Source organism: Apis florea, unplaced genomic scaffold, assembly GCF_048593485.1.
Source record: "Apis florea isolate Af1SG1 unplaced genomic scaffold, ASM4859348v1 contig_3158_pilon, whole genome shotgun sequence".
NCBI lineage: Eukaryota > Metazoa > Arthropoda > Insecta > Hymenoptera > Apidae > Apis > Apis florea.
The window spans coordinates 4,757,432-4,772,382 of record NW_028256713.1 but is presented as its reverse complement, the minus strand read 5'-3'; the positions used below and the strand labels follow the sequence as shown (position 1 = coordinate 4,772,382).

Genomic DNA, 14,951 nt, shown 5'->3' with positions numbered 1-14,951 from the left:
CGATCTCCAGGAAATCTTACGTCAGAAACGACACGTCGAAGGACTCGAAGGACGGTGAAACAGCGATCCATGAATGATTCCTGTTTATTATTATATCGCCACGAGCGTGTAATCACGTTCACGCGCGTTCTTCTAACAGAGAGAAGAAGCTCCGGGGCATGCGGAATCAAGCTGTGCCATTGTTTCATGGAAACGTTTCTCGGAAAAACGGTTTCGAGGAAGGCCGCTTTCCAAGACCGCTTTATTCCGTTCCGTTAACCAGAAAAATCTATACCGTCCCTCTCCCCTCCCCCCCCCCCCTAACTTTAGATACAAGTCGGCAAAGAAAATATCGTTCTAATGCGATTATCTTATTAATGCATCCAACGAATCGATTCGAGATAGGAAAAACAGTTAGTTACGCGTCGAGAGAGTAGACCGCTTTCACTATCGACGAGAGCAAAGGAGAGTTCACTTGTTCTCCAACGGTTCACAAATTGAAATCGAAGTTGCACGCGTGTACCGGCCAACGCGATTTGTCATCGTGACGCGCTACCTACTATTGTTCCCACCACGCGAGGCCGTTAACAGAGATCGAAACAACAACAACAACAACAACAAACCAAGAATTTCGATCGATTCGAGCAGAAGGTGAAAAAAAAGGGGAAAGAAAAAATACACGCAATCGTCCCAGCGGAACGAAGCGAGGGAACGGCCGTGGAAAACACGTGGCCGGGCATCGAGAGGGACACACCTGTTGCAATTACGTAACGCGACGAACGAGCGGCTCTCTCTCTCTCTCTCTTTCGTAGGCGAGAGAGCGTGCCGCCGTTGCTACACGCCAGCCCACTACTCTAGAAGCCCTCGCGCGCCACGACAATAAAGACGTCTTCTTCTTCTTCTTCTTCTTCTTCTTTTTCTTCTTCTTCTTCTTCTTCTTCTTCTTCTTCTTCCCTTGGTTGATGCATGGTGTCATTCACCAACCGAGCTGTGGGCCGCGGTGTATATAGGCTCTCGTTTCTAAGTCGGATTTAATTATGGCCGACCGGTGAAAGTGACCGGTTGCTGCAGCGCGGATTTATATTTAACGGGCGGGAAACGGGAAAAGGGACGGCCAAGTCACCTTGGCGAGCCACCGATTCACGAACACGATGCGCCATTAAGAGATCGTCCAAGATAGGATTCTGTCGATCGGCGTTGAATTCTATTCGCGTTATTACGTATATGGATTTCGTGTTCACTTTTAACACGACGGTGGTAATAAAATTGTTCTAACCCTTTGCAATCGTGTGTCGCCGTATAGTCGCCATCCTACTAATGTAAATATATGTATAATGTAATTACATTCTAGGGACTCTCTTGTTGTACTTGATTGATACAATCTTCTTAAATACCGGTGCAAAGGGTTAAAATTGTTTTCACAATACCCGTATTTGGCTTATTTGTCCGTGTATCTTTTTATATCCAATTATAGAAAGCATCATATTAGAATTAGAAATTTCTCGATTTTACTTTCTTCTGAATATTATGAAACGCGAATCGCTATCGTTGGCTACCGTCGGAGAAGTTGTTTTTCTTTTTTTAATTTTCACGAAAGAATTTTCCAAGGTAACAGAATTCTAGTTAAATAAATATCTTTCCTCGCGCTCTTTCGAATTTCACGGAACGCGTCATTATGCTTTTTTTTTTTCTTCTTCTTCTTCTTCTTTGCCTGCAACGAACGTTTGTATCAGCTTTCGTCGATGCATCATTCGCGAGACGTATCACGCGCTTTCTCCCCAAAGATTTTTATCGTGCGAGGACAGGATGGAAAAGCGTGGACAGGATCGTGACCCCGTCGAGGCTTTTTCAATTAACGAATACGCTGACGCACGTATAAAACGTGTAGCCGCGATGCTCGACCATGTACAAGCTGGATGTGGACAGTTTCCACGAGCGACGCGTCAGCGCGGTGCTATTTATTTTCAGGTGTTGTTGGAGGATCTGATTAGCTCGTTTAACACGCGTGGATGGGTTCGTAACGTGGCCCACCACGTTTCGTGAAATTTTCCAAATTTTCAACTCGCTAATTGGTGACGCTTCGGTCCTCGTTCAAATCGAACATTTTTAAAATTTGTGGTATTTCAATATTTTTTTTTACGTTTACGTTTGCTCGAATATTATGTTAATTTGTCGGATATCTTTTAACACGCGATTAGTAACAGGAGATTAAATATCTAGGAGAATAATTGAAATGGTATAATCGTCGTTGTACAAAATAGTCTTAGTATTTTTTAAATTGCGCGTGTCGGGGAGGGGGGGGGGAGGGGAAGAGATAGACGAGTTTTTAATAAATAAGTTTTGATGAAATATCGTCGAATACACAAGCAGATTGACAAGAATTTAAAGAAATTGATCCGTAAAAAGTAATTATCCGTTAGATCGATAGAAAGATCGATGGAAATATTGCGATAAAAAGTTTTCAAAGCACGAATTACAAAAGAAAGAAAGGCGTATTATCTTCACGAGTAAAAATTACCAAGTAATATAATTTTCTATTTCTATTCAAAAACTTTCGAATCAAATTTTCTTAACAGTTCGATCCTTTTTGCCGAAAATCGTCTTACCGATGCTTGGTTCGAACGAAATTGAAATTAATCGAGCGTCCTCGTAGGCAAAATTTTTTCTTTTTCTCGAACGCAGAAACGATTACGTACGTTTCTGTAAAAAAAAAAAAAAAAAGTGGATCGAAAAATCCTTGCCACGCGAGCAGCACACTCGTTCCAGTCGAATTTATTTTCGCCTCGAGACCGTTACACTCCCATGGGCCGAGAAAGCAAACAGGATCTTTTTAACACGGGCCTGATACGTAAAGTAAATTCGGCCCGATAAAGTTCTAAGAATAGCAAGCGTCCATGGAAGAGCATACGTTATTTGTCAATGACGTCGCTTATGGTTACCTGAGATAAGTAACTTCACCGATAACTCGATACGTATTCGAAACGTTCGGTGAAATTATCTTTTCTGTCCTCGTTTTATCGTACAATATTATTACCACTAGAGAATTTTAAATTTTTAACTTTTCCTTTAAATTCGTAAAATTGGAAATTGGATCGTTCCTTCCAAAATTTCTACTTTTCTTCTTACTCAATTTTTCATTCCTTCGTAAATACACGAATTTAACGATCTTCCAATCTTCCTTTGCTTCGCGATTTTGTTACCTTAAAAAAAATTTCCAAAGTTTCCAAGGAACAACGACGAAACATCGACGAAAAAGGATAAAAAAAGGGGGGGGAAGGGGGTCGATCAGCTGATCGATTTACACGCGATTCTTAGCGATAAAGTGGTCGCGAGAGATGAATAGCAAGCAAAGTGTATAGGGCACGAGCGCTCCAAACGAGAGTTATCACTGTTTATCTAAACGATATGCACCGCGAGTGTTGACCCTGCCATTGCGTAAACGCATGCCTCGCGCATACCAGCCGATTCGCTGCTTCCTGCACCCGATTCCGCCCGTTTCGCGAGCCGTAACCGGGTTCAACTTTGCGAAAAAGGTAGTGGAAACCGGGCTGGAAAAGAGGACCAGTCCGATTCCGAGATTCCATTAACGAGTCCGCGGGAACGAGATCACGACGGAAATAGAATGGATCCTTGTTGCCCGATGTCTCTCGAAGGATATCGGGGCTGAAACACGTCCAGTCTAGTTTTCTTCAATTGGATCGCGGATAATTGTTACCACGAGATATACGGTGACACGAAAAATCTGATCGAGTGTATACTTTGCCTACAAATCGATAGATAAATCGATCGAGATATATTTGTATGAATTATTTCTCGAATATTTTGAATTTGTTTATTCTTTTGCTTTTCTTTTTCTAATTCGATCTATTTCATCGAGTCGAAATAATATTTATAGATTGTATTGAAAATTTCCAACGGAACGGAATTGAAAGGTAATTTTTGGTGCGCGATTTTTAAATTGTAAATGTATTTATCGAGGATAAATTATACGATAATCAGATTAGATTGAATAAATGGGCGAGAAATGAATAAATTTTGAAAAAAAAAAAATAAATAAATAAAAATTCTGATTTCATAACGATCGTTAAAAAATATTTTCTTTAATTTAAATTACCTGTAAATTACGGTTCCCTTGAATTTTCTAGATATCGCCGCTGTCATTTTCAGTTAATGATCTTTACCACTTATTTACTTCAATATAATTACATTATCATATTCTACAAGGATATCTGAGTGACCCTCTTGTTAATTAACTCAAAAACAGTATCGTTAGTCACATTGCACGTTGTAACCACATTCGTTTTTTTTTTTTTTTTTTTTTCCATTTTCTTCGCTTCATACGCGTGCAAAGACGCGTAGCTAATTTGAATATTGCAAAGGGGGCTCGCAAAAAAAAAGAAAAAAAAAAAAAAAAGAAACTGGATAACACAAATCCAACTACATCACAGCACAGTGAAATTATGTCAACTTTTTAAATCTTCCTCCCTGTTTTATGCGTGTAACTAATTTGAATTAGGGAAGAGAAAAAAAAAGAAAAAGAAAAAGAAAAGAACAAATCGAAATTCGTTCGCAAATATCGAGCCAAATTTCAACCATCATCCCGGGATGGAAACTCGGATGGAAACGGAACACTGGAACATCTTCTCTTTACTTCACCTCGTCAAAAGAGAAGAGGCCTCTCTGCTCGATCGAGACACGCTCGCCGCCTGTATAACAGTTTGTTTTCTACACGTGATACGTGTAATACGGGTTCTAAAGCGCCTCGTCTGTACCTAGTGTATCGTGTTACAAGGGGTAATTGAAGAACGATATGCATATACGTTGTACGAGATGTGCACGCGTGGGCATTGTCATTATCGCAGCTACACAGTACATTAGAGTGTTTCGTGTCGATATAATATATCACATTACTACTGTAAACTGTTCAGGGGTGTGGCTCCAATGGTCACCACAGGATATGCACGCGAGAGTATATCGTTTACTACGATTCCCAATCTCTCTCCATATCCGTCACAATTGTCTATCGATGGACGATCGAACGGAGGTGTAGAACAGTTAATAGTCTTGGACTCGGTTTCGACCATCCACTCGCGCGACGAAACTTGGCCTAGCCTGGTATGATTCCATCTCGTGATGTTTTCTCGATCTTCTCCTTTGCCAAATAAATTTTTCCAACCAAAGTTCCCAAAAAAGAAAAAAGAAAAAAAAATGGGAAAATTCTAGTTTACTTTGCAACAACTAGTTTACTTTAAAATTTGAAATCGGTTAACGATCTCTATTCCCGGGTCAGCAATTGTCGATTGATCGATCGGCTCATTGCGCTCGCAACAAACTATCCTCGCAATAATTTCTGGGAAAGAAAACGCACGTACATTCCACTCTATGTTTAGAAAGGAAAAGAGAAAAGCTCGTCACTTGTTCGAAGGAATAGTGATAAATCGTTTCGAACAGCGTTCACACGTCTGGACACGTTACTTCAAACTGCAAGTATCGCGTATTCCCATTATCTTCGCTTCGGCACAGGTGTAAATTACTCGAATCTCGTAACTTTGCTCGGCCGCTTAGTCGGTTTAATTAGTGCTTCATTGCGGAATATTAAATAAAGCGGTGTTCAACATTTATCCGTGGCCGACACTAATTGACGAGTATTTCCGTTTCGTGTTAACGTTAATCTCGTTAAGCTCGACACATTCTTGCCGCGCGAGTCGCGATAAGCCGGGCGGCTGTCGTCGCCGCTCGTTGCAAATTCGACGGATACCGAAACGGAACGGCCTGCGAAACGAGAAGAGAAAACGATTATCGCGAGACCGAATCGACCGCGGTCTTCCCCATCCGTCTCCTCGTGCTGCAAAGCGCAGGATGGAGGTGTCTGCGCGGATTAAAACAAGGATATTAATGGTTGTTCGAACGAGGTTTGAAAAAGGAAAGAGGGAGAAGGGAGGGGAAATAAGAAGATCTCTAATTGCCGAGGCCTTCTCTTCTCGTCGCTCTGTTTAATTCGCTCGATTAATTATGCAATCGCGATGGAAAAACGGATGTAACGAATTACAACGAGAATCGCGAAATAAATTAATCGGCGGTGCATGTCGCCGCGATAAGCGTTGGCTAAATGTTGCAACGCTTGACGCTCGAAAAAAATTATTTTCAATTCTCAATCCCTTCCCCTTCAAATGTTAAATTTGTATTAAAAGTGAACTCTCGAAATGAGTCGATTGAATAAATTTACACGCGAAATATCGGATCGTTGGTCGATCAAAGATTGGAAGGGAGATTGGCGAGAAACAAAGGAATCGCGGATTTCTCACGCACGATAATCGCGATACGATACGAGCGCGTGCTCTTTGCATATATGAAACGCAAGCAAGAAGTATATTTGTATTGTTATTAATAGAACCTATTAATAGAAGCGATTGAAATAAAAAAAAAAAAAAGTTTCCTCGGGTGGGAAGAAAAAACGAATAGGATAACACAAAGGAGGAGGGGAAGGGAGAGAGAGAGAGAGAAGATTGATCGAATTACGATCGTTCCAAACGAGCGTGTTATCATTTTTCCAACCGGGATAAATATTATTACGCGCGTGGTTTTTTTATTTAACGGCCTGTGTAACCGCAAATAAATTGCCAGGAAAGTCCGACACCGAGCCCGACGATAACGAATGGAAGTAGTGTCACGTGAGCTTCAACGAATGCTAAAAATAGACGCCGTTATTTTTACGCACAACGTGATGCGCGACAAAAAAAGGAAAGAAATGTCGTTGCATCACACGATACGACACGCGTCGAATTAACGGGCGCGATTGATGCACCATTCGATCCGTTTCACGCTCGACGAATCGACGTGTCTTCTTCGCGGAAGAGGATTCCTTCGATAATCGAGATGGGAACGAGAGAGCGGATTACAGCGGGTTAACAACTTGGCAACCACGGAGCTGGAGGCGAGCAGGATGCGGGACGAGCGTGGCAGCGACGTGTAGAGAAGACAGAGTAGAAATTTTTGTTTCGCCGTTAGCATAAACGATCGGTTTAATAAACCGGCCTATCGCCCCACCTTGCACGCCCAGGGACGAGCAAATAGAAAATTTCAGCATCAAAAATTTATGCAACGTTTATGCTAACGGCCATTATACGAGCGTGTCCAAAAAGACACGGGTCTAAAAATCTGATCTGCAAAACAAATTGGACGATGCTCGTCCGGCTTATCGTTCAACGACCTCGCGGACTACTGGAATTGATTTATAATTTACCATGAAATTTATGCCTTCTATTGTGACAGCTATTAACGGGATCACGTTCATCGCGTGTAACGAACTCGCGGGTTCAAAAATTTGAATACGAAACTCGCCACTCTGAGGTTCGGAGGAGACGTGTGTGGAAAATCCGGCGCACAATTTATATTATGCGTTAGTAAAAGTTGTCGATGGGATCGCGTACGACGACGCGCAATTACTCGTCGCAATTCAAAAATTTGAGAACAAATCGTCCCTGTAAAAAATTAATTTCCGCGACATTCTCTCCGCGAAGAAATATAAAATTTAAAATATAAAACGTAGGAAACTTGAAAGTCGACTAAAAAGAAACCTGGTTTATGCGACCAGCAGCTATTAATAGAATCACGTTCAGCGTATAGTAATTATTTGCGATTCCAAAAATGTAACGTTTTTAGCTGGCCTGCGTCGAGGCGATCCGTTCGATCTCGTTCAGATATTAACAAAGTGGAGTTAAAATTCAGCAGAAAATTTATATCATCGGCTAAGAGCTATTGATAGGATCACGTTCAGTATGTAATTACTCATGAATCGAAAAGTCCGGCGCAAAAAGTCCGCCTCACCGGTCTATCGAGCTTGGCCAGCCACGACCGAGACGAAAAAAATCCACATGTGGCACAAAATTTATGCTACACTTACCAACAACTAGCGATGGGATCGAGTCCACTATGTAATTACTGACGAGTTCAATTAAAATCCAATGCAAAAAATTTACTTTATGGGATTCGATTACTACTCGTCCAGAGTTTCGTCCCGTGTTTCACTTTTTTCTTTCTGCATAGTATATAAAGTACAATCTGGTTTCGCGATTTTAAGAATAGAGTAGTTGTCAACCTGTTCGAGGATGTGGACAATTTTCGTCCTTTTAACATTGATATATATATATATATATACGATCCATTCCCTTTCAACAAATTAATCACGCAAGAAAACAGGAAACTAATCAAAATTTATCGACCTCTCCTCTCCTGTAATCTTCGCTTAAAGAGTATCGTTTTATTTAAAGTGTTTACTCGCGTTATCAAAGTATTTGTAAACAGTTCGAATCGGTCTCGTCCGGATTCGAGCCGTGCCTTAAAAATATTATCTCGCGTCTGAGTAGGAACATTTTTTTCTTTTTCTTTCTTCTATAATTTTTAAAGAAGCGTTTTTAAATCGCAATTTCATCCCATCGCTAGCTCGACCATCAACTTTTCCCCGAAAGGAATCAACGCGTTTGGAACCAAGCGTTGCCGCGATCCTGGACGATCTGGAAAATCGCGAGGTGTGAAAAATTGCGTGGAATATTTTCTTCTGTTCGACGAGTATAATCGTTAAAAATAGTCACAAATGACTTTCAGTGAGGATTAACGATTGGCTTTCGTCCGACACGTGAACTTTGCTCGATGGAAAGTACAGTCGCTGCAAAGATCGCGAATTGATCAGTATCAATTCTGTACAAAAATGGGAGGAGGGAGAGAAAAAAAAAAAAAAAAAAATGTTAAATCGATTCGTTTATGATATTTAATAGAATAATTCGATGAATGAATGAGCATATATGAATAACATATATGATCATGTTGAAGTTGTAATAAGTGCGAAGTCATAAAGATGCGAATTAATTTTCTCATCGTATAATAATATTGTTCCTTTCGGAATATAAAGCGTTCGTTATATTAATAGAAGTTGATTTATTCTTTCTATCATTCACATTTCTTATTTTTAAATAGTGTCACATGATTCTAATGTGAACATATCGTAAACGCTATTTCAATATGTTTACGATATTATCTCCAAGAAATTTTATGATTATTTGATTTATGTACGATCATTGTCTCGCTGGAAAACATCTATTTTGTAATCTTGCTGTTTATGCAGAACTAAACAGATTAGTTCTTAAATATTTTCAATACATTCAATGGCTATTTATAACGATAAACTGAACGTTTAACGATCGCCTTTCTAACTCGTCTCCTTTTAAAAATTCTTCTCAATTCTTTTCTCCAAAAATTTTATATTGAACCGATTATTCCTAAAAAAAAAAAAAAAAAAAAAAAAAAAAAAAAATTCCTGAAACATCTTTCGAGAAACTCGCGATCGATTTTTTCAAAAAAAAAAAAAAAAATGTTTCTCCCTATATATTTTCCCCCCCCCCCCCCCAACGCGAGATTAACGCTTATTCCTCGACTCGACTGTCGAGTTACAAGCATCGAATTGCACGTGGCGATCATGCGCCGATCAACGTGTTGTTCCCGATGCAGAAAGCGGATGGAGATCGTTTTAGAAATTCGGTCTCGTCCGAGCCTCTCGAATGAAATTCGGTTTGCACGATGCTCGTGTCACTTCCGAGACAAAGGAACGATTCGATTCGGGTATATACGCGTGGATCGGGAATGGTTTGGCTCCCCGCCAAAACAACCAACAATCGTGAGGGAGAACGGTGTTTCGATTCTCTCTGGCGTTATGCGTTAACGCCATTGTGCCGTGCATCCACCACGCGGGTATCAATTTATTTACAGCGGCTGGGGAGACATTGGACGGGGAGGGGGGACGATTGTCTTCGGTTCGAGAGTCAGACTAAACATTGAGCTTCTTCCGCGCTTCTTGAAGGAACGAACGAATAATCCATCGAGTAAGACCGGTAGGTGGACGGTTTATCGGTTTCGATGATTACGCGAATTGTCTTCGATGACTCAGTTTTTATAAAAAAAAATTATTGTTTGCAAGTTGGAAAAAAAATTACGTTCGGTTATGAAACGGACGATTTATTGTATCGTTAACCATTGAAAGTGAATGCTTGTAGTCGGCTAATGTTGAAGGTCGAAGTCGCAAAAAAGTCGCCGAGGAAAAACTATAAAAAATAGCTCGGTACGGATAGCAATTAATTTGTAATTTGATTGATCGAGTTTTTATTCCCTTTCTCAATGTAAAAGAAAAAAAAGAAAAAAAAAAAAGAAGCTCGATCGAGAAACCAAAAAGAATAGAAGTTCGAAAAGATTATGGGCGAAAGAAAATTTGAACAAAAACAATGCAATACGTTTTCTCCAAATATTCAGAACGCGTAACGAATATCGTAAGATAATGCAACCTCGTTTCCTTCAATAATACCGAAATATTAAAATAAAAAATACGATTATGATACACGCAATACACGCCACTATATATACGGATCTATTTACGATCTAATTTCTTCCAAAAAAAAAAAAAAAAAAACAAAAATCCTCGAACGATATTTCCACCAGATTTCTCTCTCTCTAAAAAAAGAAAAAAAAAAAAATAAATCATCCACCCTGAAGAGCGCGTAAACGACAAATTCATCCGTGTAACATATGCTCGGCCGAGCCAAATGGTATAAATTTATCATCCGATCCTCGCCGTTCGTCTCCCAATCCAATCTCCCCTCGCCAAACTTCGCCCAAACGTAAATATCATAACTTTCTTCGCCGCCGAATATCCATAACTCTCGCCGCCGATCGATCCGTTGAAACCGGATCGTGATCGTTTTTCGAATCGAGTCAAAGTAAAATTCGATTTCGCACGAATGGAAAATCGAATGTTGCGAGGTGATTTGGGCTGTGAACGGAAGCGGGCGTCGTACAACATTTCGCGCGAGATAGTTGGCCCGCGGCCATGCACGATCACCCCTCCTCCTTGTATTTTCTTTAATTTCACCCAGGATACATCGGCTGTAACGACCTACTTGCGCGGATGTTGCGCGGAATCGCTCGCACGCACGCACGCACGCGGACGTTTTCGTTTTTGGCCGCGCACCGCTTGGCTGGCGCGCATCCAAACTCGCACAGCTCCGTAAATTCCCCGCGATTCAACCGGCGACCCGGAATCGCTCGAGTCGAGGTTTTAGAGGATGGAGGCGTAATAATAATAATAAGAGGCGGCACGTCACGGAGAGACGAAAGTTGGCGAGGAGAACCTTTGTTCTATCTCTCGGTTGATTCCGTAAAGATTCGACGGGAGAGAATGAAACTGGTTGGAACCAATTTGATTGGGTTTGCTTCACTTCGTAGCGTAATAATATATATTTAAAGTGATTCATAGATATTGAATCGATGATGGAAGGAATGGATGGGTTGTAGGGAGATTGTTTATTGTTTGTTTTAAGAACATTTTCGAGTTGTTTATCGATATCTGTAAAAATCCGACCGAAATGCAACACAAGAATTAGTCTGTTTTGTAGAATTTCGTTTGAAATAAATATTTCATAATTCGTTGGATATAAATGATGCGGAGATTGTTCGCGAAAGGTGAAAGGAAAGACATTTTGTTTCGTATCGTAAATTTGAAAGAAAAAGAAAGGAAAAAAAAGTAATTAAACGAAATTGATTTTCTTCATCTCCTGAAAGATGGCTCTGTACGCGGTGTACTTACTTTTTTCAGGCCGGCAATATCGTGTTTCGCTATCAATGAAACTTCTGATAAACTTGAAATCCTTTTTTTTTTTTTTTTTTTTTTTTAATACAAAGTGTATAGACGAAGTTTCGTGTTCGTTAATCTCCGCAGACGAAATAACAACCGAAGATAATAAAAACTTTTTCTATCGGGAGTAAAAAGTATCGGGTCAAGCCGTAAATAATAATACTATTATAAAAGCTATTATTATTTTCATATTGAAACTGAACTTCTAAAACGACATTACGTACATATTTATGAGATGATGTAATATTTATAAGAGAATTGCGGATGCTTATGCAAAATCAATTCTTTTTTTTTTTCTTTTTCTTTTAAAAAGAGACTACTGATAAACATGAAAATCTTGAATAAAAATATTCTCGTCTTATCTACCAAATATGTTGTAACATGTATTTTACTTTCGATATTCGTTCTTATTTCTGCACAATTCTGTCCATCCTTGTCCACTTTTGCATATTTAAAACACTCGCTCAGTTTGCATTTCGACTTATCAACCAGCGCCTGGAGAACGAGGTATTAAATTAATCGAAACATCGTTGTTTCAAATAAAATTCTAATCATATCCGTGAAGTTTCTGTGAAACGCGATTCAACGTGCTTCTCCAATACGAAATATCTAACGACAATTTTCTTTATACCACTCTAGATTTATAAAAATTATATTTAATTATATTTAAAAAAAAAAAAAATCTTCCAATTCGATTTCTTCCACTTGGTATCCAAATTTCTTTTAGTTATAACTAGATCTACTAAATCTATATTTTCAAAAACTTTTATTATTAATATCACGATTTAATAACCTGGAGAGGAGACGAAATATCACACATTTCGATCCGTGTATACGTAAAAATAATAGGAAACGTTGGTAGAAAACAAGAAACGAAAATCATGGAATGCACAAACAATTCCGCGTAGCGAGGAAACTACGATCTAAATACGTCATTTTCTCAAACGGATCGGATAACAGCGGAAGCGAGTTAACAGTGTCTTGTAATTGGATTAAAACACGTGTAGGCAAGTAAGTGTGGGAGCCAGATTGACGAATAACGATTAAACACGGGCACGATGATTGTGAGCACGATGACGTGGCAATCGGGTCGAATACTTTTTTCCTGATTAATTACCAGCTGATTTCATCGAATGGAGAGGCCGACAGATAGATCGCGGGCTCTAACGTCGAATTGATCGACAGCACGAGAGATAACACGGTACCTACTCGGAATCGCGATAGATGGAAAAATCTATTAATAGAGCTTCGATAACCGCTCTCCTCTTCCTTCGAATCTCCAATCCGTCAGAGACGTACCTGCATCGTACAACTGTAAGATGCTAGAAGCTCCAACGAGAAGAGTAGAGAGGAAATTTGTTGGAGAATCATCCGTTTAATTTTTACTTAAGATTACGAACAATTTTTGAAGAGCAACGTAAGATGAGTTTTCAACTTTAGGCTAAGTTATTCTGTTCTGGAAAATTTCGAGTCGAGCATGTGTACTATCTAGCTCGTCGTATCATATCGATCGAAACAGGTGGAAATAGAATATGCCGTGAGCATGTATTCCATAGAAAACGAGAGAGAGTTCAAATTGACAGCAAGTTTTGCGAAGAGTGAAGAAATGTTATAGATTGAAATTAAAATTTCTACATTTATCTAAAAAAAGAAAAAATAAATACACGTATCTTTACCAAAGATATAAATCAAAGTGGAGAATCGCAAAAGGTCAGATAATTAAAAAACAGTTAAGAATTATTTCCGCCTGGGACCACGTATCCATAGGTTAAAGGATAAGAGAAAGTAGATATTTCGCGAAAACTGTTCACTCGAAGTGAAATTCGTGCTGAAGACGAGCACGAATGAATCGGTGAAGATTTCCATTCATCCGATTGTTCGCAATGGAATAGAAGACGTGAGACGCGTTCACGATTTCGTTTCGCGGTTATAATTTATAGCGATTTACAAGGATTTTCCAGCGCTAAGAATAAGCATCCGTGCATTCAGAAATACGATATAATCACCGCAAGCATCGGATCTCAATCTTATCGAGCCGCGAGCGGGATGAATTTCACTTAGAAATTAGAGAATCAAACTCTGAAAGCGAGAGAAGGAAAAAGAAAAAGAAAAGGAAAAAAAAAAAAATCACCTTGAAATCTCAAACACGAATGGAGAAATCCAATTCTTTTCCTCTACGCACACTACTCACTCCAACGTGTACGTGTATAATATTATAAAACTCGTGTACACGAAATGATCGATTGGTCGTTATCAATGGAATGTAAACGCAGGCTGAACAAGTTCTCGTGTATCGCTCCACGTGTTTAAAAATAGGCCATCGTATCAGAAATCCACGAGATCAAAGAACAAAGAGAGAGAGAGAGAGAGAGAGAAAAGAAGGAGAACGAATAAAAGAAGAAACGGAAAGGCACAAAGACGGAGATTTTACGAGATGAGGTGGTTGAACAGCGGTCGATAGAGAGAAACGATAGCGGGACTCGTAGATGCAATTTTATTTATCATCGAGCGTAGAACGGTGACGTAGAACGGTGGCGACCCAATGCCGTTTTCACCGCTGCCGCATTATTTTTTTCCTCGAGCCACCCCTCCCCACCTCTTAAGTAAGATCTCTAACTACTGTTCCTCGTACCGATGCAGTGTATCGCGTTACCGCGATCGGCCTGTGTAACTTTATAACACGGCGAGAGACTATTTCCCTCTTCCAGTCATAGACCGCAATGTTATTACTACCGAGCAAACACGTTATTTCGCAGTTTCCACGCCGGATTTACGGTGATGGGCGTACGTCGATAGGCAGATGTTTATTTCTTTTTTTTTTTTTTTTTCTTTTCAATTTAAATAATTCCATCGATCGAAGGTGCATCGAGGAAACAATTCTATTTCATCGTGTTAAAGAGTTTTAACCGGTGTGCAGTGTGGATGGATAGAGAGATTTTTTTAAAATTATTTTCCGTTGGAAATCGTAAATTATTTGCATCAGAATTTTAAACTTGTCCAGATACGTTGTTGCCATGAATGTTCGATCCAGGGACTACAATCTCGACTGTTTAGAATAATCATATTCATATCGAGCATTGGCAAGACTATTATCATTTTTTTGTTTTCCCTCCCTCTTTCAAGTTTTTCTTAATATCACCGGCGAAGCTCACGTGGCTGGGAACGTGATAAAAAAAAAGAAAAAAAAAAAGAGTCGAATGTTAGACTCGTTATGTCGTTACGACAATCGCGAAACGCATTCGTGACCACGCCAATTACGCCATGAAAGGTGAAAGATTAGGATCAAACGAAATCT

At 39.6% G+C, this 14,951-nt stretch overlaps 1 protein-coding gene across 1 annotated transcript in view; it reads right to left on the bottom strand.

Annotated features, from left to right (window-relative positions):
* Positions 1 to 14,951, bottom strand: part of LOC100872200 (receptor-type guanylate cyclase Gyc76C) — a 67,243-nt gene that overhangs the window by 40,360 nt on the left and 11,932 nt on the right. The window lies entirely within an intron of this gene.